This window comes from Mesocricetus auratus, unplaced genomic scaffold (genome assembly GCF_017639785.1).
Source record: "Mesocricetus auratus isolate SY011 unplaced genomic scaffold, BCM_Maur_2.0 Super-Scaffold_100676, whole genome shotgun sequence".
Classification (NCBI taxonomy): Eukaryota; Metazoa; Chordata; class Mammalia; order Rodentia; family Cricetidae; genus Mesocricetus; species Mesocricetus auratus.
Genome location: NW_024429266.1, coordinates 154,379,059 through 154,403,217, shown reverse-complemented (window position 1 = coordinate 154,403,217; position 24,159 = coordinate 154,379,059). Strand labels below are relative to the sequence as shown.

At 38.9% G+C, this 24,159-nt stretch overlaps 2 long non-coding RNA genes across 2 annotated transcripts; both read left to right on the top strand.

Annotated features, from left to right (window-relative positions):
- Window positions 1–459: 459 nt before the first annotated feature.
- Window positions 460–14,801, top strand: LOC110341075. Its single transcript, XR_002382967.2, has 3 exons — window positions 460–571; window positions 13,650–13,753; window positions 14,761–14,801. It is a non-coding gene; the product is annotated as an uncharacterized LOC110341075 (long non-coding RNA).
- LOC110341076 lies at window positions 14,795–23,819 on the top strand. Its single transcript, XR_002382968.1, has 2 exons — window positions 14,795–14,844; window positions 23,730–23,819. It is a non-coding gene; the product is annotated as an uncharacterized LOC110341076 (long non-coding RNA).
- Window positions 23,820–24,159: the final 340 nt, after the last annotated feature.

Below are 24,159 nucleotides of genomic sequence, written 5' to 3'. Positions count from 1 at the left end.
CTGCCTATTGAAAACAAATGCTGTGAAACAGGATGCTGTGTTGTGTCCATACCATCTCTCATATCTTGTGTTTACTATATCTTGATTATATTTTTGTATATCTCATACCCTCTTAATTTGTTCATTATGATACAAGGAACAATAGGTTGTAACATATACATATACCATCACCTAAGTGTGCAATAGATTATACTATACAAATGGTTTTAACTCTGTGATGTTTGCATAAAGACAAAAGTATCTAATAGTTAAGGTTCTAGAACATATCCTCCTATTGAGCAACACATCATTGTATATATGCATATGTATATAACATATATATGTATGTACATCATTGCTTATATAGGCAGTGACTCTCTTTGTATACACATATGGATTTTAAACAATTTTGCTTTTGTCCAATACTATTTCTTTTTACTCTTACCATGTATTTTTCTAAAAGGTAAGAAAACCTTTTACTGACAAGAAACACTTAGGTTTTTTCTTCTTCTTGCATATATAGGAACAAGACCCAGGAAACCATAGGCTAGTTTAATCATCATGTCAATTAAATGAACGAGCAGCAGCATTGGTAAGATGAAGCATGTTTCTTGGATTAATGAGTAAAAAAAATTCCCTCCCTGTGATTTCCTTCCCATTAGCATTCTGGCCACTAAAATGTCAGCATCTTGAATGTTGCCTTTGAATTCCTCAGTGATGTACTCAGGGCATCTCACTTTGGCCTTACATCTTGGCATTTTCCTTTCATCTCTCTATTACCAAATGCTATCCACTCGGTGTCTCATTCTGTCAGATCCTGTCTAGGAATGGCTCTCAGTGGCTGACTGTGTCACCTGTCTTAGGGAGTTTATTGATATTTCAAAGCGGAGCAAGGGACACTTTCTGGTAGGCTTCAAGTTACATCTATATGGGTCAATGGCTCTTTTTCATAAGCTCAGGGATTTGTATAGTGCTACATAAACTGTTCTCCCCAAGCCACATAGCCCCAAGAGCAGCCATTCTCCAAGTGGGATCTAAATCCTCCAGTAGCTTGATGTAAGTGCAAATTCTTGGACCCAACCACAGTCCAAATCAGAAAGTGCAAGCAGGGCCTTGCTATTGGTGTCTTGCTAAACCTCCTAGCCATGATGAGGAAAGTTAGCTTTCTACCACCATGCTAGAATATTTACTTCCATAACTCTGTATGTTGCCTTCTCTTTTTCTCACTTATTTCCCTAGCTAAATTGTAAATCCTAAATCAGAAGTGAGTTATCTTGCTTATTTATCATGAAACACCACTGAGGACTCCTAACATTAATCTATGACCACAGGAGGTGCTCAGTGACTTTCTGTTAAACACATGAGTATGTGAATGGTTGGCAAAATGCCTGCCTTTCTAGTGATGCCTGTGTCTTCGTGTTGAGACTTTAATAGCCCATTATAAAGGCAGGACAGGTAGGTGTAGTACAGGAATTCTTGTGAGCTTTGCTGTTTGATTGAAATCTTCACTCTACCTTCTATTGGCTGTATAATCAGTGGGAAGTTGCTTATGCTATCATTGGGCCTTATGTTTTCATGTGTGTTATAGGATGATGAGATAGTAATAATAGAGCAGCCTTCTAGAGTATTCTTTACATAAGTGATGGCAGTGATGTTTGTTACTTTACCAATGTGTTTTTTTTCTTCCCAAGGCAGGCAGTCCTCTGCATCCAAACCTGTCGATCCTGACAAAGGTCAGGAAAGAGTTCCTCTCTCAGGTGAGGTATCAGCCCGATATCAACAGACTCCAGTTTAACTCCTACTGTTGTTATCCTCATCCTGATTTACTGCATCAGTTTTTAATGCTCTTAGCATTTGCATTTGAAATAATGCATTGCCAGGCTACTCAAGTAGTCTCTCTTGATGGGTCTGCATCAATACTGCCTGCCTTGTGATATGATTTCCATGGCAAAACCATTCTGCAAGCTTTTCTCACTTCTTGGCAAGACGCCTGTGTTCTTAGTACCTTTCCTAAGACCTCATCCTGTTGTCATGGTTAAACCATTAAGATACAAACAAATTGAGTTTCCCCCTCGTGCCACAAGCAGTAATATGCTATTTATTATCTCTTTCTGAGTAATCCCCACTCTGCTTTGAATGTTCAGCATTTTCCTTTCTGTGGAGAGCTGTAGGTTTGGCAGGAGTTCAAGGCAAGGCTGAAAATGCTTCTAAGAAACTATTTTAATCCCAAACAGTTAATGTTTGGTGAACAGGTTGGAACATATATAATATAGGCACCAAAGCACAGTCAATTATCTCCAAAGGGCAAAAGGGGGCAGAGAATAAAGACTGAGGTACCCTGAGGTTAAGGATACAGGACTAAAACAATGGCCTCTCTGGTTTTCCAAGGGTCATGGTGTCAGCTGAAGGACGGGAATGATAACACAAATGGAACAGAATGTGTGGGTGGACTTATTCTCATGGCCCAAATGTGACTTTTGAAGCAATTTTCCTGTCTAACAACAGCCATTCTGAAATTATAATATGATCCAGAACTTGGTGTCTAAAAACTCTTGCAATGTTCTGAAAAGAGAGTGGAAGGAAAGGTAAAAAGTGTAGGCAAATGTTCAAAAGTTCTGACACAGAAATCATTTGAGTTTTAGAGAATTTTTTTGGCTTAAACCTTTGAAAAACAGAAAACAATAGCTTCCATCTACATTTTGAAGGGTGGAAAGGGATGTTGGGGAGTAGAAATTCTCTACTGTTTAAATAATATTTTGTGGGACACAATGAATCATCTCATGGTTCATTCTTCCATTTAGCCTCAATCGTACTCACACACATACAGTAAATCATGATATATTCATGGTATATTACTGTAATGGTATAAGACAGTATCATTTATTATGTAATATCTACATGGCTGCTACATTTTTGTTTATGTGAGGAGGGGGTATCACATGTAAATATGTGCCTGTGGTGGCCAATAGTCAATCTCAGGTCCTTCTTAGGAGTTGTCTACCTTGTGTTTTGAGACAGAGCCTCTCCTTTGGCCCCTAAGCTTGAAAATTAGATTAGGCTGGCTGGCCAGTGAGTCCCAAAGATCTACTTATTTCTGCTTCTCCAGAGCTAGGATTGTAAGTAGCTGGCACCACCCCCGGCTCTTCATTATGTGTTTTGTGGGGTGAGGACCAAGGAGCTCAAGATTGTACAACAGCATGTCACCCACTGACCCATCTCCCAGCCTTCTACAGTGCAGCTATTTTATTGTATGCTTTTCAGAAGGAAACAAACATATCATCACCATGCAGGATCCCTTAGGGGGAGAGGTAGGTACTAAGGCGATGGACGCCTTGTTTGCTATTACAGGGAAATTATGACAATCTGTGGGAAGGTTCATAGATTTTTGTAACACTTAAATCTTTCCTTTAGGACCAGCTTCTGTGAAAATACACAATGCCTGGAATTTGCCCTGTCAAAGCCAGGCATATTTTTTTCATTGAATCTTGCTTTGAGAGTAGTGATTTTTTTCATATGTAATTTACTTTTTATGTAAGAGGAGAGACGTTCTGTTTCTCTTCTTTGGGTGGTTGTCATATTCCTGTAAGAACAATCAATACTGGGCCATTTATCTCTTATTCCTTCCAACTCTGATGTGGGATATAAGTATGTGTATGTGGGCAATATGGATTTTTTTCATTGCTCTATTTTACTGTCATGTTATTGGCCAGTGACCTTCATTTACTTTCCAGAATACTTTGGAAGTGATGACAACTCTTTAGTCTTTGTTTGTTAACTATGCTCTGCCTATCTACCTTTTCATGTAATAATTGCTTTCAGAGAATAAAACAGAAATGGAATATTGCTTTGTTTAATATTTTTCTAATCAAATATACCATAGCACAGCCATCTGTGAAAATACATTTCAGCTTTCATCAAATTCTGCCTTAGCCTTTTTGAAGATTAATAATTCCTTTATGTGGGTGTGTTTCCATGGCTAATGTAATATTGTTTATATTGCTGCTCAGGTAGGAAGAGAAAGGTTTGTTGAAGGGGACATAATTGAGTATTTTCACTCCTAAATTTTTTTGTTTTTTAGGACAAGTGCATTTGAAATGGAAGATAAGGTCAGTCAGGAAGCTTCTCTTGGTGGAAAATTGGAAGTAAAAACTATATTTGCATGTGAATTCCATTCTCTGCCAATAGGAATAGGGCTCCCTTTTCCATTCAGCCTTATGTGACTGACTGCTTCCCTTCAACGGTTCTCTTTCTTTGGTTGTTAGCAACTGGAATCCCTGTCATTTCTGTCCATCTTTTTCTTCCACACACCACTCTCCTATTTTTTTCTCAAGCCTCACTGACACACAACTGTTGGATGCACCCGAGGCTAGGCTGTAGAACAAGTTCTGAAGGGGGCTGCAGGGTAACATACATCTCAAAGCAAGACTGTTACTAAGACTACTTTCCCATACCTGCATCACTGGAGTCTCTTACTTGAGCTAACCTTCCACCCTGTCTGTACTATAGTAGTTTCCCAGACTGTGTGCAAGCAGGAGAGATTTCCATCAGTCTGGGAGAGCAGTGCACTCCTCAGGGATCATTGGCAGGCCTGATCTGGATGTTCTCCTGCCAGTAATCAGGGCTGTTAGGAGGGAGATGATCATAGCCCGGGGATAGCATTCCATAACACATGATAAGGCAAGGCAGATCAGAGTGAAGAGCTTGGAGTTAGTCTGAATAACTTGGCTGGCTGCAAACTATAGGGGTGATCGGTCTCAGGGCTATTTCTGGACTGAGGCAGTCCGGGCAAAATAATACAATCTCCTGGAGGCACACACCTGGCAGAAAAGGTTGGCCTGCACTATTGATTTGCACATCCAAAGGTGCCTCTTCCTAGAGTAGGCTAGCCCAGGAAGGGCAGTGTATTTCCAGCTAGAAGAGGCTGTTTAGACGGGGAGTTTTCTAGTGAGGACAAGGTGTGTTCCTTTCATCCAAGCCAGGTCTAACTTCAGACAGCTTTAAAAAGCTTGTATTTTTCCCACTTTTCATTATATAGTCACACATTGCTTTGTTAGAAACCCACTTCTGAGAATAAATATAGTTTGCCCTTTAGTACTAGGTAGTGGAGAATAATATCAGATTTTTGCCTAAGGAAGTTAGTGACTGTAAAATTGTTAGGTGCAGCTTGTCCATACAGATATTTTAGGAACCTCTGCAGTATTAAAGCTGTGAGCATCATGGAATTGGGTTTTTTATTGAGTGGGTTTATTTACTTACTTTAATGTGGTGATACATTATTTATGATTTATTAAAACTTGCCTGAGGGTGCAAAAAGCAAAGCTAGCCATAACCCATAGAGCCAGACAATGGTGGTACATATCTTTAATCCCAGAAGCCATACTAGCTAGCTGTAGAGCCATACTAGCTAGCTGTAGAGCCATACTAGCTAGCTGTAGAGCCATACTAGCTAGCTGTAGAGCCATACTAGCTAGCTGTAGAGCCATACTAGCTAGCTGTAGAGCCATACTAGCTAGCTGTAGAGCCATACTAGCTAGCTGTAGAGCCATACTAGCTAGCTGTAGAGCCATACTAGCTAGCTGTAGAGCCATACTAGCTAGCTGTAGAGCCATACTAGCTAGCTGTAGAGCCATACTAGCTAGCTGTAGAGCCATACTAGCTAGCTGTAGAGCCATACTAGCTAGCTGTAGAGCCATACTAGCTAGCTGTAGAGCCATACTAGCTAGCTGTAGAGCCATACTAGCTAGCTGTAGAGCCATACTAGCTAGCTGTAGAGCCATACTAGCTAGCTGTAGAGCCATACTAGCTAGCTGTAGAGCCATACTAGCTAGCTGTAGACAACTTACATTGTTGTATGCACTTGCCTACAGCTGACCTTTCATAGAAACTAAATCTTGTATACATAGCCTTTGTTACTGGCTTCTTTCACTTAACAGGTGGTCCCAAATGTTTATCCATGTTAAAACACACTTCAGTATTCCAACCTTTTGAGTGCTAGTATATGCATGTGCCAGGTTGTTTCTAGCTTAGGCTATTATGAATTACACTGTTATAAGCATCTGTGGATAAGTTCATGTGTTTGGACATATATTTTCATCCTTCTTGAGTGTGTATCTTGTAGTGGCATTTGTAAGTCATATAGGGAGTCTATGTCTATTTGAAGAATTTTAAAATTGTGTGTGTGTGTGTGTGTGTGTGATGAATGTGGGTGTGGTATATATGCCTGCGTGTGTACTTGAGAAGGCCAGAAGACATTCAGCTCCCTGCTCTGTCACTCTCTGTATCTTTTGAAACCTTTTAATCAGGGCTCTCACTGGACCTGGAACTATACTGGTGGCCTATGAGGTCCAGTAACCCTCTCATTCCTGTCCATCCACACACATCACTGAGGCTATAGAAGTGCATCACCACCCCTTGTTTTTTACATAGGGTTGGGAACTTGAACTCAAGCCCTCATGCTTGCTCAGCAAGCACTCCTACCCACTGAGCTATCTCCCCAGCCCAGTTTGACCTTTATGTCAATTGCCAGACTGTTTTCCAAACTGGTACAAAAATCTTTCATTCCCACCAACAGTGTGAATGTGAATTCTGGTTCCCCTGTATCTTTGAAGGAACCGATCAGGGTCGGTCCTTTGATTGTAGTCATTTTAGTGGATCTGAATCCTATCTCATTGTATGTTTTACTTGCATTCTGTGATGGCTAACAATGTTGGCCATCTATTTATCTTCTTTGTACAAAGGTCTATTTAGAGCTTTTATCGTTTTTAATTCGGTTGTCTCCTGGGAGTTGCATTGGAAAAATTGTTTCTAATATTCCAGATATTGGCACCATACCAGATACGATATTGGAATTATTAATTTTCAATAATCCTGTGGATTTTATGTTCACTTTCTTCATGCAAATAGTATCTTTATTAATTATGTGAAAAATGCATGCAATGTTTTAGATCATATTTATCCCTCTCCCTCAACTCCTTGCACTCTACCTCCTGTTCTCTTCCCTCCAAAGTCTCATGCCTTTACTTTAAATCCATTGAGTGCGATTTGCACTGCCCTAAACTGAATTTTCCTTTTCCAACTGCTATCAATTGTTAAAAGCTCCTTATGGGGGTGGGACTTTGAGCTCACCTCCCCTCTCCATGCTGGAATTTCACAGGTTTTGTGCATACTGTCATAAGCACTGTGAGTTCATGTGTGCAACTGCTTGTGTCAAAAGAAAAACATTTTCTTTGTGGTTATCCACTGCCTCTGACTCTTGGGATGTTTCTGTCCCCTCTTCCATGATGATCCCTGAGCCTTGGGGGGACAGAATTTGATACGAATGTTTCATTTAGGGCTGAACACTCTGCAGTCTTTTATTCTCTGCCCCTTGAACAGTTGTGGGTCTCTACTATAAGAAGAAGTATCTGTAATGAGAGTTGGGAGATGCACTTATGATATATGGATATAACAATAAGTCATTAGGAGTGTGTTTAATATTATGTCCATTTAGCACAATAATCATAGTAGGGTCTTTTCTAGGGCCCAAGAACTATGTCTACCCACATGATATTGACCTTGATAACAGTAACTAGTATGGGTTGCAGCTTGTAAAAGCAGGCACCAAATACAATCACAAAGTGCCTTATTATCCTCATAACACTTGTGCCACTATGGCACTAATAGGCCTTTATTTCCAGGTCAGTTGCAGCATCCATGACTGGGTGACACTGATGCTTACTTTACTCCCTTGATAGCACCTTCCAGTAGGGACGAAGCTTCTAGGTCAGAACCAGCTTGATCTTTCAATATTCTATATTCAGTATTCAAGAATATGGTACCTTCAGCCACAGGATCTTACTGTCAAGTTCTGAAGGGTAATGAAGAGCAATGGAAATAGCCTGTAATTTAATTTTTGTGGGACACCATTGGTCAATAACTCCAAAAGAGATAACCCATTCCTGGCACTGAGTTGTTTGCTAGTCCGTAGTGTCTGGTAGGAGCATTGACCCTGTTAAAGTGTAACTTCATTTAAACTTTTTTGTATGTATGTATGTATGTATGCATGTATGTATGTATGTATGATGTATGTATGATGCATGTATGTATATATGATGCATGTGTGTATGATGTATGTATGTATGTATATTAGGAGGCTTCTATAGTAGTAGTAAGCTTCTATGTAATATTTTCAAAAGGTCTTTGTTAGCTACCACTCTCCTATTTTCTCCTGGACTCTGGCCCTCCCATCCCTCATCCTACTTCCTTTCCCATTATCCACCCTCATTTACCCTTTGCCCTCACTCAGGATGACTGTTTCCAGCTTCATCCACTTACCTTAAATTTTTATTTTTCTTAATTGTTGAATACTATTCCATTGTATAAACATACCACATTTTCATTACCCATTCATCACTTGATGGATATGTGAGGCTATTGCCATTTCCTTGATATTATGAAGAGCATTGAACATGGATAAGCAAACATCTCTGGAGTAGGATATAGAGTTCTTTGGGTCTATATAGCCAAGAGTGCTGTCATGCAGTAGATCTATTTCTAGTTTCTTTAAAGGAACTTCTACACTGAATTCCATAATGGGTGCACCATTTGCACTCCCAGAACTAGTGGTTACATATCCTCCTTCTTTCCCCACATCCATTTGTTGTCATTTTTAAAAATCTTAGCTGTTCTGACGGGAGTAAGATGAAATCTCAAAGTAGGTGTGTGTGTGTGTGTGTGTGTGTGTGTGTTTGTGTGTGTGTGGGTGTGTGTAGCAGGTAAATATTTTTCTGCATTCTGTAGGCTGCATCTTCACTCAAATGATAGTGTTCTTTACTGAATAGCTTTTTAGTTTCATGCATTCCTAGTTGTCAATTGTTGATCTTAATGCTTGCTCCACCACAGTCCTTTCTTCTCTGTCAGCTCCAGGATATCAGGTCTTGTTGAAATCCTTGATCCATTTGGAGTTGAGTTTTATTTAAGGAAAGAGATAAGGCTATGGTTTCATTCTTCCACATGTAGTCATTGAATTTGACCAGCACACCTGTTGGAGATGCTGTATCCTCCTAATGCATACTGTTGGCCTCTTTGTTAAAAATTGGATAAGTACATGGATTTATATCCAAGCACTCAATTCTATCCCATTGATTACTATGTGTTTTTATATATTTTTTATTTTTAAATTTAAATTAGAAACAAGGTTGCTTCACATGTCAATTCCAGGTCCCTCTCCATTTCTCTCCCTGCCTCCCATGCGCTCCCACCAAACCCCCCCCAATATCCCCTCATTTCCCCAGGGAGGGTGAGGTCCTCCATGGAGTGTCCATAGTCTGTCATTTCATCCAGGGCAGGGCCTAGACCCTCCCCCAAGAGTTCGGGGTGAGAGTGCATCTCTCATTGTTGGATGGGAGTCCAAAGTCCAGATTAATATGTGTTTTTATGCCAGTACTATGGTGTTTTTACTACTATATTTCTATAGTGTAATTTAAAATCAGGAATGGTTATACCTCCAGTAGTTCTTTTGTTGTTGAAGATGTTTTGGATGCTCTGAGTATTTTTTGTGTCTACCTGAAATTTAAGATGATGCTCTTTAGTTTCTATAAAAGATTGTGTTGGAATTTTGATGGGGATTTCATGGAATCTACAGATTGCATTTGGTAGGATGGCCACTTCCATAACATTAAACCTAGCAATCCAAGAACATGTGAGGTATTTTCATCTTTTGATATCTTTTTCATTTTCTTTATCAACATCTTTAAGTTTTCATTATATGAGTCTTTTATTCACTTGGTTAGATTTATTCCAAGATATTTTTGAGGCTATTATGAATGGTATTGTTTCTATACTTTCTTCTCCATATGTTTGCTGTTGGTATATAGGCAGACTACTGATTTTGTGTTAGTTTTGTGTCTTGCTCTTTGGTGAATGAGCTTATCAACCACTTGATTTTTCTAGTAGAGTTTAAGTCTTTTATATATTCAACCATAATTTGCAAATAAGGATACTTTGAGTTATTTTTTCCTATTTGTATGCCTTTTTTCTCCTTCTTTAGCTAAGACTTCAAGCATCCATGATGTTTAGATAAAGAATTGGCTAAATGATAGAAGTTTACTTTGCATCTACTTGTCTGGAACTGTAGTAAAATGCAGCTTTCCAAATCTTGAGAGCAACTTTATTGCCCTTGCAACTTTCAAGAGGCACAAGAGAATTTGTAAATAATCAAGAAGCTGTTTGGAGAAAACCAAATACAAGATGGCTATGCCTTCTTCTTTGACTTCATAGAAAGCTGGCTTGGAGATTTAGAAAGTACACTCTTAGGGAAGTTACCTTTTCTCCTACTAGATGAGATGATTGTCATTTGTCCTTTTCTTACCTGAAGACCTCATTGTCTTCACTTTGGGAAAAGGTGATAGATTAGACTTAGAGGTAAATGCCAAGATGAGATTTAGTTAGAGGAAGTATCCATGACAGAAAGGAGGATTCGAGAGCAGACCTGTGAGAGCTTTGGACATGAAAGAATTCTGCCTGAGGGAGAAGAATGGAAAGGAGGTTTGCTAGAAGCATCTTAGACTGCTGTGCAGTCTGGGGAACTTTTGGTAAGGCCAGTGGGGACTTCTTTAGCTAACATTTCTATTAATGGAGTCTTGTATCACCCAGGCATGGAATTGCTTCAGTATTTGTCCATTCATAGACTGGGAGCAAATATGGTGTTTATTTTAGGCTATGGTTTCAGATTGTTGATAAGTTACATTTTCTGGTATTGAGCTCTGTATAGAACTGTTTCTGACAAAATGGTAATTTTTTAACATTAGAGATTAGCTATAATAAGAAACTCCCAAATACAGTGACTAACCAAGGTAAATGTTTTATTTTTCTACTAAACTGGAAGCTCAAACAGGCTATAAATGATCCAGGCTCTTTCTGTCTTATTGCTCAGTCATCCTAGGATTGTTCACATAGTTGGTGGTAACCTAAGATGGCTTGCCACTGTGTTTACAGTGCAGAAGAGAGGAAGGAAGGACAGAAATCAGTTTTCCTTTGGAAAAAAGAGCAGAATAATGAACATCTCTCTGTTTTATTAGAACTCAGTTGTATTGATTTTCTCTGGCTGCATCAAATTCTACACACTTAGTGGAAATATTTTTTCCCATTGTTCTTTTCACTTTACTGATTGAAACCCTGAGGTCATCAGGTGTATATTTTTGGAGATTTATGGTTACTTGTCTCATTGCTGGGACATGACTAAAAGCGAGAAGAGGGAAGACAGATTTGCCTTGGATTACAGGTTGGGAGACATGGATCATCATGGGTGGGAAGGCAGGACTGTTGATGGCAGTGATCCACAGTCAGGATTCAGAGAGAGATTAATGCTTGTACTCTGCTGACTCTCCCCTCTGGTTCAGACCGGGATCCTAGCCCAAGGAATGCACCCACATCTACAGTGAGTGTTCCCACCATAGTTAGCCCAGTCAAGAAATTACTTCGCATACACGCGCAGATGGTCATCTCCTAGAAATAAACTGGAAGTGTTACCACTTTCTTTCTACAAAGCCTGACAAAGGACTGTAAAGACCACTCTGGTGGTTGTGTGGAAATGTTCTTATGATGATGTAACTAAGAACTTGGATCCAGCCACATTTGAACAAAATACCTGAAGTGCTGGAGGTTGTCTTGTACTGAACAGTGAATGAACCTTTTCTAGTGCTGTTATCACAAAGTTTTTTATTTGCCAGCTGGATGAGATTCTGACACTTATAATCAGGAGACCCATGTACTAAGACCTTGAGAAATTTGCTTAAAAAATGTGTAGTGTTGTATGCAAAGCTAAGGTTAGTAGTATCAGGTCATCTTTCTTTTCAGCTATTTTTATACTTCCTTGTCTCCATTTCAATAATGGCTGTGGACAAACCTCTTTTGATTTCAATATAAAGTCACTTGATAATAAGTAATTTATTATTATATTCTATATTATATAAAGTCACTTCTTCATCGTGTCAGCCAATCTTTATCTCTGAAGATGTTTAAGTTGTTATGTGATTTCTTCTCATTTAACTTTCTGCAGCCTATCTGAAAAACATCACTGACAGAAAAAAATTGTGACAACATTGACTAATTTAGTTTTATTTGGGAAACAAGAGAGGCAAAGACAATCCTTTTTGTTTATTTTTTTAACCAACAAAAAGTAAGGAAGATATTGATGACCTTTTGCTTGTTGTTTCTGGCAGATTTATAATGCAGTAAAAAAAATGTGTTCTGCAATCATTTAGCCCATATGGATGATATTATCCATTTCAGTTGGAACTGTTCGTGTCTTCCAGAGCTCTGAAGCTTTTTATTTAAGTGAAGGGCACTGCTAAAATGTTGAACTCAAACATCCCCCTCCCAAAGTTCTTTCAAGCCCATTATTATGAATAGTTGGTTTTAAGACATTCCAGATGAATGGTGTAAACCAAGATGAAAGGCGTAGCGTCACAACAGCTGTGCATAAGAATTAGGCAGAAGTATGCAAATTCTAACCCCACCAATGAGAATAATGCTAAGCTGATGCTTCAGAAATAACAGTTACCCTGATCGAGTGGTGACCCAAGAGGTGCACAGGGTGCTTGACTTCAAGAATTAATAAGCAAAGAAGTCCCAGGCTCTCTGAATGACATTAGGCTATTTGTGTGAATCCATCATTGTTTAGTGCAGTTTGCCATAGCAACAAACATTAACAATGACAGGGTCACAGCACAGGTATTTGTCATTAACCATAAACCTGTTTTATGGAATTCTGAGCCTTAAGTTCCCATAAAGCAAGGCACTGATTTATCATTTTTCAGAAATGGAATTCTTGAACTCAAGGGGCCCTCAAGGACGATGTTAGAATTCAATGGCAAGAACAGGTCAATCTCTTCTACATCAAGAAATGATAAAATGAGGAAATCTACGTAGCTTGAGAGAAATGGTAAAGGGAAGGTTCTAGAATGAGGCAAGTGTTGTAAAGAAGTAGAAATAATAGCCAGAGTTAATTGGATACTCATCATGTGTCTGGTGCATGTAAGTACTTTGTAGTTACATTGTCATTAAAACTTCAGAATATCCTCCAGTGTAATGGACACGAGACTTCCTAGAGGCTTCAGAGACAGGAAGAGTCAGGCCGGATATCCTCAAGTACCTGAGAGAGAGCTTGTAAACACTGTGACATGCTGCTGGTGTTCTCAGACCTCGCCTGAAGCACTTGCTGTAGCAAAATGCTTAGAGCTGGTTTCTCTTGTACAACCACAGTTTACCAAATAGACTTGGATGCAGCTGCTGCCAATCTTGCAGATCTTCTGGTTTTATATTTTGGTGTTTTTAAAATCTGTACTTATTTGCAGACAACACTGTTTCTGTTAAAAGTAAGATAAAATATTATAAATATGCTCTTAAGCTCTCTATAATAAAATACTTCTTTCTGAAACTAAACTAAAAAAATCTTCTAGGCAGCTATACAGTTATTCACATCTTCCACCATTGCCCTTACTCTCTGATTGTCTTTTAGCAGGAATTCTATGAAGACTATCCCCTACATTTCAACTTGGCCGTGTTTGACACTCACTTCTCAGTTGGGATGGTCAAAGGAAGTGCCTTAAGAAGATTCTGACTGAGTAATCGCCCTCAGAGTGCCTTGGCTTGTGTTTCTGCCATCTTTGATATGTTTCTTTTATTTCAAGGTTAGGAGCAACTTCTGCCTCCTGCATACTGCCTTCCTCAGCCAGAAGGGGATGGGGAAGAAGACAGGCTCTTCCCCTAGGAATACAAGAACTAAAAAGAGCATGTAAGACTTTTTCTCACATCTGTTACTCAGGGTCACATGATAACATCCCTTGGTGCTGGTATATAGCTGTGGCAGATAATAATAGTTTTCCACTACCTACTTTTCCTTTCTCTTCCCCAAAAGCAAGATAATAGTTCCTCCAAAATTTGCTGACAAGTGACTCTCAACAAAGTCTCTGTTTCTGAGACCCCCTTGCTGAAGTGACAGGATCTACCAGTGTCCTTTGCTGACTTGATGCCTTGTCTCAGCATTGGATCTGCCTTTTGACACATCACTCAGCAGTTTTGGTATCACAATACTACCTGCAAAGGGACTCAATCTTCCCAAAGTCCTGGAACAAAATCCTTGATGGCACTGGTGTCTGCATTCTCCACATTAGACCACAGTAAGTGGAAGAGACACTGAGAAATACTGTTGTGTTGGAATTCACATGTTCAACCACATTGTGAATGTTTTAACAAAAAGATGATCAGTTTGGAAATTAGAGGACAAATAACTTTCACTCTGATATTTAATTAGAGCATGTGATGCAACAGGACTGTACTCAGAATGACCTTTTTGTTCTTAACTGAGTATATATATATATATATATATATATATATATATATATAGTCAAAATAAAAAACAATGGGAAAGTAATAAACTTTGGACTCCATTTGACACAAGTATATCTAAAAATAGTAGGAAAATGAGTCTGATGAAGACTCAACATTAATGAAGCATGAAAAATAAAAGACCCAGAGATTGATATTTGGGATTCAAACTTCAAGCTGAAGATCAGAGAAGCAAAGCAGCCAAGCTAGTAGACCTTACCTCTACCCAGCTGAAATGGCTGTCCTGTTTCCACGAATCCTCAGAGGCAAAAGCTCTCAGCTCCTGTCTCTTCCTCCTTTTATTCCTTTCTCTGCCCAGCCACATCACTCCTGTCTCCACCACCCTAGTGCTGGGATTAAAGGTGTGTGATCCCAGGTGCTGAGATCATCTTTGTATGACCTGTTTCCTTTTAGGACTGGATCAATTTCGTGTAGTTAGTGTGACCTTGAACTAGCAGAGATCTGCCTACCTCTTAGTCCGGAATCCTGGCATTAAAGGTGTGTATCACCCACTGCCTGACCTCTATAGCTTTTGGCTGGCTTTAATTTCTGAATCCTCAGGCAAGCTATAATAAATCATAAATAATATATAGCACATTATAACACATTAATAGCATAGAAGACATATTAAGATAATGAAGAAACACTAATAGCTGTTGCTTGAAAGATAAATTAAGTATTGGGAAAACAACCCTTTGGCAAGACAAGAAACAAGAGAAAGAGTGCAAGAAAAAAATCTACTGATGGGTTTGGAGAGATGGCTTGGAGGATAAAGAGCTTTCTAAGCAAGTATGACGGCCTGTGTTTGGATACAGAGAACACATGTAAAGCTGGATGCTGTAGCATATTTCTGTAATCTCAGTGACCCCAAAGGAAGATGGGATGTAGAAACAAGAGAATCCTGGGAATTTGTGGACCAGCTATAACTGTTCTAACTTACAAATCTTATCATAGATGAAAAGTGATAATGGTCACTAAATTTGATCTTTGATCTCCATACATTACACACACACACACACACACACACACACACACACACACACACACAATTAAATAAAATTAAATTAATTTTAAAAATAAAAAATTTTAGCATAAGAAAATAAATTTTTATTAAATGTAGAATTACTTAAATACTGATAGAGTAATTACATATATTTGATGCTAATCAATCAGAGGATTTATGTAAAATTGATTTTTTCTAGAGAAAAATCATGCTGAGATTAGTGAGAGACAAGCATGAGTGAACCTATGGCTGTGCTCGCTTTAAGGAACCAAACATCTGTCTACCCTTCTTCACTTCCCGCTTCACCCACACACACTGTTTGCAACCCATGGCCTGGATCATTCTTAGTCTGAATTTTATGACACTGCTGACAAATAGCTACTAACATCTGTGAATTCAAATGCTACAGAAGGAAGATGCTCCCTGTTCCAGTTATGACAAAAGCTTCAGTGACCACCAAGTGTCCCTTTAAGTGATAGAATTTACATTTACAGGCTTCTGGAAATATGGCTCCTGACCACTCACAGCAAAGACCTGTTTTAGGAATAGCCTTGTTTAGAAGGGAATGCCTTAACTGACATTACATCTTCCCATACACCACACCAAATACACACACACACACACACACACACACACACACACGAGAGAGAGAGAGAGAGAGAGAGAGAGAGAGAGAGAGAGAGAGAGAGAGAGAGAGAGAGAGAGAGAGAACTTTCATCATAAAAATACTGTCTATGATAGACTTCCATCACTGGAACAAAATACCTGAGATTTAAAAAAAGAAGGTTTTATTTTAGTTCACATACCTTGGCAGTTTCCAGTCACCTGCTCTATTGCTATAGGCCTGAAATGAGGCAGAACACCATGGCAACAGGAGCCTATAAAAGAGGAGATTACAGCCGGGTGTTGTGGTGGCACATGCCTTTAATCCCAGCACTCAGGAAGCAGAGGCAGGCAAATCTCTGTGAGTTTGAGGTTAGCCTAGTCTACAGAATGAGTTCCAGGACAGGCTCCAAAACAATACAGAGAAACCCTGTCTCAAAAAACCACACACACACAAAATAGGAGATTACTTACCTCATGGTAAAAACCAAAACCAAAACAACAGCAAAACAGGAGGGGTGGGTAGAGAGGGAGAGGAGAAGAAGGGAAGATGGAGAGAAAGGAAAAGGGGAAGAAAGGGTTACGATACATCCCTGGGTAAGCCCCCAGTGACTACAGCTAGTCCCACATCCTAATCATCTGTCACCTGTTAATTCTTAGTGGATTAACCCACTGATGAGGTCAGAAGTCTCTTGATCCAGTCACCTCTCAGTGTCCCAGCTCTGAACACTGCTTCAGAGACCTAACTTTGAGCACATGAGGCTTTCAGAGGTCTTTTGCATGTACAACAAAAAGATATCAGAAGTTTTTTAAATTAAAAGCAGCCTCCAAGAATGCTATCTGGTAAATTATACTATGAATTGAGTGCAGAGCAACTCAAAGGCAAAGAGTAAAATTGATCAAGATTTACATCACCCCTTAGCCCTAGAAGCTCTCATCACAGCAAGTAGTTACATAGAAGATTTACCTCTGTGGTAAGTAGCTTTCAGTCCTGTGTCTTTCCTAAGAGTATTTCAGTCTGTAGGATTTCTTGCTGTCCACAGTGGCCAGTGTGGAGGTTCCTCTTATATCTAAGGTTAGCTCAAAGGAAAAGAAACAGCTCTCTTCCTGTAAAATGGGACAAAACCACTTGTGGACAGTGCTGCTTGCCACAGCCTGATAGATCAGACACTGAATCCTCAGAGGCAGGGGGTATAGGGATGCTGCGGGCTTGAGGATTGAGGGATACTGTGGGTGCCAGAAGAGAAGGGTGCTTGGAATGGTGACTATGACTGAGCTTGCTAGGAAACGATGGAGCGATGAACCCAGGGAGCATGGAGATGGCTCTAGTGTAAATGAGTAAGTGAGCTGAATTATACTGTCAATTTGTGGCTCAATGGAGATCAGGCTGAGCATCTGGGCTGTGACATGATTGGAGGAAACAGGAGTGGGCATAGGCCTCACGCTGGAAATTATATAGTAGTTGTGAGCACATGAAAAGGGGGAAATTGTTGTGAGTCACATTTGTAAAATATTATTTTGGGTAACTAAATAATTAGATGTTTTTGTTCCTGTACAGCAAATACTGGCATGTCTCCATGTAGAAACAAAAGGCCAGAAAGCAACTAAAAATCAAGAGTATACTGCCATGTTTTAGACACTCTCCCTGGAATAGCTCATAAAGAAGGAATTAGTCCAGGCTAGCCTTTTAAAAATACAGGAAAATGAAATGCTGTTTTGATTAAGGTAGCCATTTCTATTTCCTTCTACTGTTGGGGAAGTCTTTTGTTAATAAAGCACTGTTGAGCCAATAGGAATCTAGATAGGAGGGACTAGGAGTCCAGGAGGATTCTGGAAAGGAGAAACACAAGAGAGTTCGAGATGTAACCGCCATGGGGTAGGAAGCCCGGAACTATTCTCTGGTAAGAGACATACTTAGATTAACAATTATGGGGTAATTACTTAAGTCAGAGCTAGCCAGTAAGAAACAAGCAAGGCCAACAGCTTCATAATTAATACAGCGTCTTGTGTGTTTATTTGGGGACTACAATGCGGCAGAGCCCAGGCGGCTGGCGGGGGATAAACCAAAGCGGCTAGCATAGAAAAAGCTTCTCTTTACACTTCTACTTTCTTGTCTATGATTTTCTCCTGTTAAAATTATTAAATGAAACTTGATTCATATTCATTGTTTTAAAGTTTGAAGTTTTCAGCATTCATATACAATTTTATTAAATCTTTTTTTTTTTAAAATAGGCACTAAATGGTGTGTCGGGAGGTCAACTGAAATATTAAAAGTAACATTTTTCAAATAGAAAAATTCCATTATGAATAGTTGAGTAATTAATAAGAACCCAAGATACTTCCCATTAAATGAGTAAAATAAATAAATTTTATAAATAAAATTATATTTGAACATTATTTAAATTGAACCATCCAGTCAATCTAAAGTAAAAAAGAAATACATGCAAAAGTGAATGGAAGACACAAATTATTTATTTGCATGTTATTGCCAATATAATAAATCCAAAAGAATCTGAAAACTGTGTAGCAGTGAATTTTAAAAAACTGAGGAAGTTTCTAGGACTTGTGATCAATTCATAAGAGCAAAGCCGTGCCCACTTTTGTAAAATCTATATAGTACCTAGAAAGAGCCTAGTAAGACATATGCAAAGTCCTTTAAAGAGAAATTATTCTAAATATGTTGAGTCATGTTATAGAAAAAAGCACGTTATGGATAAATCACAATCTTAATCTTTTTCTTTTCTTTTTTCTTTTTCCAGACAGGGTTTCTCCGTGTAGCTTTTGAGCCTCTCCTGGAACTGGCTCTGTAGACCAGGCTGGTTAGAACTCACAGAGATCTGCCTGCCTCTGCCTCCTGAGTGCTGGGATTAATGGTGTGCACCACCATCACAAACTCTTAATCTTTTTCTTAAAAGAACGCTTTTGGACCTATGTGTAATTCAGTCATAAGTGCAGTGGCTCATGACACTCCCTGTGTACCAGGTGATTTATAAAGGCCTTAAGTACATTTCTCGCTTACACATCAATGTCATGTGACATTGTTAGTCAGTCTTCACTTACTGATGAGGAAACTGGAGCTCAGGAAACCTAGAGGTTAGTCAGCAATATCACTGACATGAGGAACAAGTGTCTACAGAATAGAAGTGTGCTTGGGAATGGAAACCCACACAGCCTCTGAGGAAGAGTGCTGGTGCCTGGCCCAGTTTCCTCACAGTACACTTAGAGGTTAGCTTAGAGTTAGTTTATCATTAGCACATAATCAACTGTGGGCTTAGTGGTCATATCAGAGCACACAGTCCCTCCTTCCGGAAGCTGGTCTTTCAGAGAATGGCAATGAGGGAGGGATAATAGTAGAGCTAACTGGGCCACTGAAGGCTTTAAAGAAAACACAAGACTTAAAGTCTTAGTTGTGATTCTCTTTATGTATAAAATCTAATGTGAACGTCATATTCTAAATAATTCACATTTCTTTTTCTTAGCAGTAGTTGAATCAAAAATCCCCAACACTTCCTATTGAATATATTAAGTGTTCATGACAAATACATTGGTAGTTCTACTCAAGGCATGTAATTACAAGTGGGAATTATTTCATAAAGCATGGATGTTTTTGAGTTAGAACTGAATGTTACAGTATCTTAAAGATAAAACACAGTGTTGTGTTTTTAGGGCCTTTTATTTTTAGAGGAGAGTGAAAGGTATTATTATTAGGCTATTTATACATCTATGGCTACAGCATTTACGTGATTTCTTCACCGGGCTATGTCAGCCCCAGTCACACTGCACACCACACTTTTGGGCAATGGGTTCTCCCCTTTGCTACTTTATAAGGTTAGCTCTTCTCCTGGCAGAGGTAGTTTTGTGAGCCTCCTCCAAACAAATGTCATTTATGCCATGTAGTCAGCAGGTGGCTTATCTTTATGGTCAGGTCTAAGGTTATATTTCTATGTCATGAGCATTGTATGTCACATGGTTCTAACCCAATGAGATTTTCCCCATCAGCAAACATACCATATGTTAAAATTTCATTATTGTCGTGGGGCAGGGAGAGAAGAGTGCTGTTGGCATGCAGGGGTAGAGGTCAGTTATACTACCAAAGGCTCTGTGATGTCTAGGATAGAGCCCCAACAAAGAATTGCTCAGCCTCAAATATCTGTAGTGTTCAGTCAACAGCCCTGTTAGACAGAAAGGACAGCATAGTCTTCCTCTACCTTCACTAGCACATGTAGTAATTATCTATTTATCCCTGAAAGGATTGGTCTATGACTGTCCCACCTCTCCCAAACCAGTATCTATAGAGGCCCAATAGTTGGAGGTAGCCTATGCGATTCTACCATAAAATTTAAACCATGTCTAGATTATATATACTCTCTAATAAGATGTAAATGGTACATAAGTAGTTGTCAGACTGTATTGTTTAGAGGATTATGACAAGAGAAGAGTTTAGTGCAATCTCTTTAATTCAGAACATTTTCAGTGTAAGGTGGTTAAATACTTAGATGAAGACCCCATGGATAAGAAGAGCTGTCTGGGAAGAGCCACAAGTATTTAATACATATAAATGCAAGGTTGAGGTTATAGAAGACATCTACTGAGCAACCTGTGAATAAATATTTAACAAGGGTGTTCCTAATCTTTATGGCCATCCATGATTTTTCCTCTGTAACATGAAGGTCAAACAGAACCAGCCTTGTCATCGTCTGAGAATGAGTTTCTTGGATCCTCCCTTTTCCATCCCCCTCTTCCCACCATACTATTATCCACTTAGCAGAGTTTTTTATGAAGCTGTTGGCTACTGGATATGGCTTCTATAGGCTAGCTCTGCCTTAATTTTTAACCCATAACTACTAATCTATGTATTTCCATGTGGTCTTGGCTTACTGGACCTGCAACTCCTTTGCGTGCTTCATGATGACAGCTCAGCATCTCAATAGAGAAGAGAGCAATTTCCTGTTTGTCTCTGTTTATATTCTGATTCTGCCCAGATATGTCACTTCCTGTCTGTCTGTACAGACCTCCAGACCTCTATGGCTAGCTAGTGGCAGTTTCTGTCCAGCTACATCACTTCCTGGGATCACATGATAATTCCACTATGCCTACACTTTCTAGAATCCTCCTCATATCCTAGTCTCACCTATCTTTCTGCCCTATTGGCCAACAGTGTTTTATTCATCAACCAATAAAGATAAACATATATACAGAAGAGCATTCCCCATCATCTCCTCTTTTCTGTCTAAATAAAAAGAGAGTTTTTTGGACACCCCCATGGAGGGCCTCACCCTCCCTGGGGGAATGAGGGGATAACGGGGGGGGAGGGTTGGGGGAGGGCACGGGAGGAGGGGAGGGAATGGGAGAGGGACCTGGAACTGACTTGTGAAGCAACCTCGTTTCTTATCTAAATTTAAACTGGAAAAAAAAGAAAGTTATTTGAATGCATGTTAAACATTAATGTAATTTTTGAAAGGTTATATCTGATTTTTTTTACCAAAATAAATCTGGAGAATAAAAAAAAAATAAAGGGATAAAGCAAAAAAAAAAGAGGGTTTTAACATTGGCATAGTAAAATTATATATAAGAAAACAATTATCAAATAAGGACTATAGTTACTATATTTAGTCCAATAACATTTAGCAAGATTTAACGAAAATATTGTCATCAATCCTATCTTTAGTTTAAAGTCTTATATGTAACTTATATTTTATTATAACTAAGGAAATCTATAACCATAACTATCTGTCTTCAACTTCATCAAAAACCACAGATAGTATCTTATCTCTAGAATTGGCAGAGACATCTTACTGCCTGGAGAGTCTCCCAAAGTTATTTTGTAACATTGGGGCATCCATCTTCAGCCCATAGGCCATAGTTTGTCTGGCAGATTCCTCAGCAAAGCAGGAAACTTTAAACTGTCTGCCTGTATTGGCAGTTTGTCAGTCATTTTTCTGTGTCCTGTAGAATGTCCAGCAGACTCTTCCATGAAACAAGAACCCTGCAGCAATGTCCCGTCTTGTTTCAGCATTCACTTTCCTGTGAGTCCTGCATGTCCAGTTTATTCAGTAACAGTCAAACAATCCAGACAAGAGTTGTCTCTTGCCCAAATGGCTAGTCTTGCCATGTCAAAGACAAACTCCATAAGGAGTTTCTTTTTTGCCCACCTTCCTTTGTGATGCAGTGGTATTGCCAGGAGCAGTTGTGTCTCACTGTTAAGAAAAACCCTAAAACATTTTATATGTCATAATCTGAAGGTCTTTGGAAGGTTTGAAGATTATCCATCTCAAATATATCTTTGTATATATAGGAAACCTAACTAACATAACTGTAAGTTTTGACTATTACAAGTAACTATCTATAATCTGTGCCTAATTATACATTACATTTTTAAATGAGCTATATAAACACAATACCTAAGAGGAGATATATATATATATATATATATATATATAACACAAAATTGATCTTAAATTTGTATCAATAAATGAAAATACATACCAATGCAAAGTATTCATTTCTGTATCATATTCCCCCTTTTTTTTCCTTAAAAAGAGATTGACTGTGATCATTACCATTTCTAACCCCATTTAAATGAAAACAAACATTTGTAAACAGTATTTGGGAATGTGGTTGTTCTCTCCAAACTGCTTCCTGCTGTTTGGGGGCACTGTCTTGGGGATATTAAGAAGACCCAGAAATCCTGGCTGTAGTGGTCTGCAAGGCTGCCTTGTCCCAACTATTTTGAATGCTGGCTCACCCGCACTGCTTCAGGAGGTCTTGCTTCACCAAACAATCTTAGTCTGGAAGGAATCCACAGCTTTTCCTTTTTGGTGGAAACACAAATAAAATTTATTTTCCAAAGTAACATATCCTTAGATTTAAATTTTGAAGTCAAAGAATTTCAAAATATATAAGTTGGAGTAATTCAGCAGCATTTGTGATCAAGTGTATTTTAGCAGTTGTTGCTCCTAACTTAGCATTGAACAATTCAATGATAATACAGTAGCATACAGTATCCAGACTCCCTGTGTATTTTCCATCTTTACATGACTTATTTATTTATTTATTATTATTACTCTTTTTTTTTTACTTTTATCTTTTCGTTTTTGAGACAGGGTTTCTCTGTATAACTTCAGCTGCCCTTGAATTTTGTACACCAGGTTGGCCTTGAAATCTCAGAGATCTGTTTGCCTCTGCCTCCTGAGTGCTGGGATTGAAGGCACTTGCCACCATACCCAGCTACTCTATTTCTTTCTTTTTTTTTTAATTACTTTATCTGTTTCTTTTCTCTCACAAGCCTACATATATTTTTAAACACACTATAAACCTTTAGAGGGTATTCTTCATCTGAATCTGTCTTTACTGTAAATCTTTACCTTTTTCTGGCCATGTGTCTTTTATATGCTAAACAACATTGCTCAAATTAAAGCCATAACTGTTTTAACTGCTGTCTTTCCAAGATGGGGGGGGTATGTTTACTGCCAGAACTGGGAGCTGTGCTCACTGCCTTGGTCTATGCTGTCATCAAGCAGCATGCTGATGGCTTGAAGATGTGGTCACTGCCACTGCCAACTGCTCGTACATACCTTTCGATTGTTAGCAGTGACTCTTAAAAGAGCATTGCATTTTTTTTCACTTATGCTGAGTTAGGAAACCTCTCTTAAAGGAGTCATGCAAGTCTCTGCTTGTCTCTAGCAAAATGCAGACCACCTGAGAAAATGCTGCTACCAAGAAGCCTTGCTTGACTTTGTCCTTTTGTTTCTAAAATTACTTTTAAATCTTTTGTCAGGTTTATGTGGTGGAAATTCGTGCCCCACGTTGTTTGTGGCCAATTTGAAATGTGAAGTTCTTGGCCCATGTTTGGCCCACCTCTCTTCTCTGCCCCAAAGAAACACACAGACACTATATTAATTATGAAACTGTTGGCTGCTGGCTATGGCTTCTATTGGCTAGCTATGTCTTAATTTTTAGCCCATAACTACTAATCTATGTATTTCCATGTGGTCTTGGATTCCTCAACCTGTAACTCCTTTGCCTGCTACATCATGATGGCTCAGCAACTCAGCAGACAACAGAAGAACCACTTTCAGCTTTGTGAGAGAAAATTCACCATGATGATGAAAAGACTCTCTGCTTTCCAAAATGGCAGCCATTGGCTATATGCAGTTACTACATAATTGAAATGTGGCTGATTAACTTTTGGATGATGCTTTAAATTG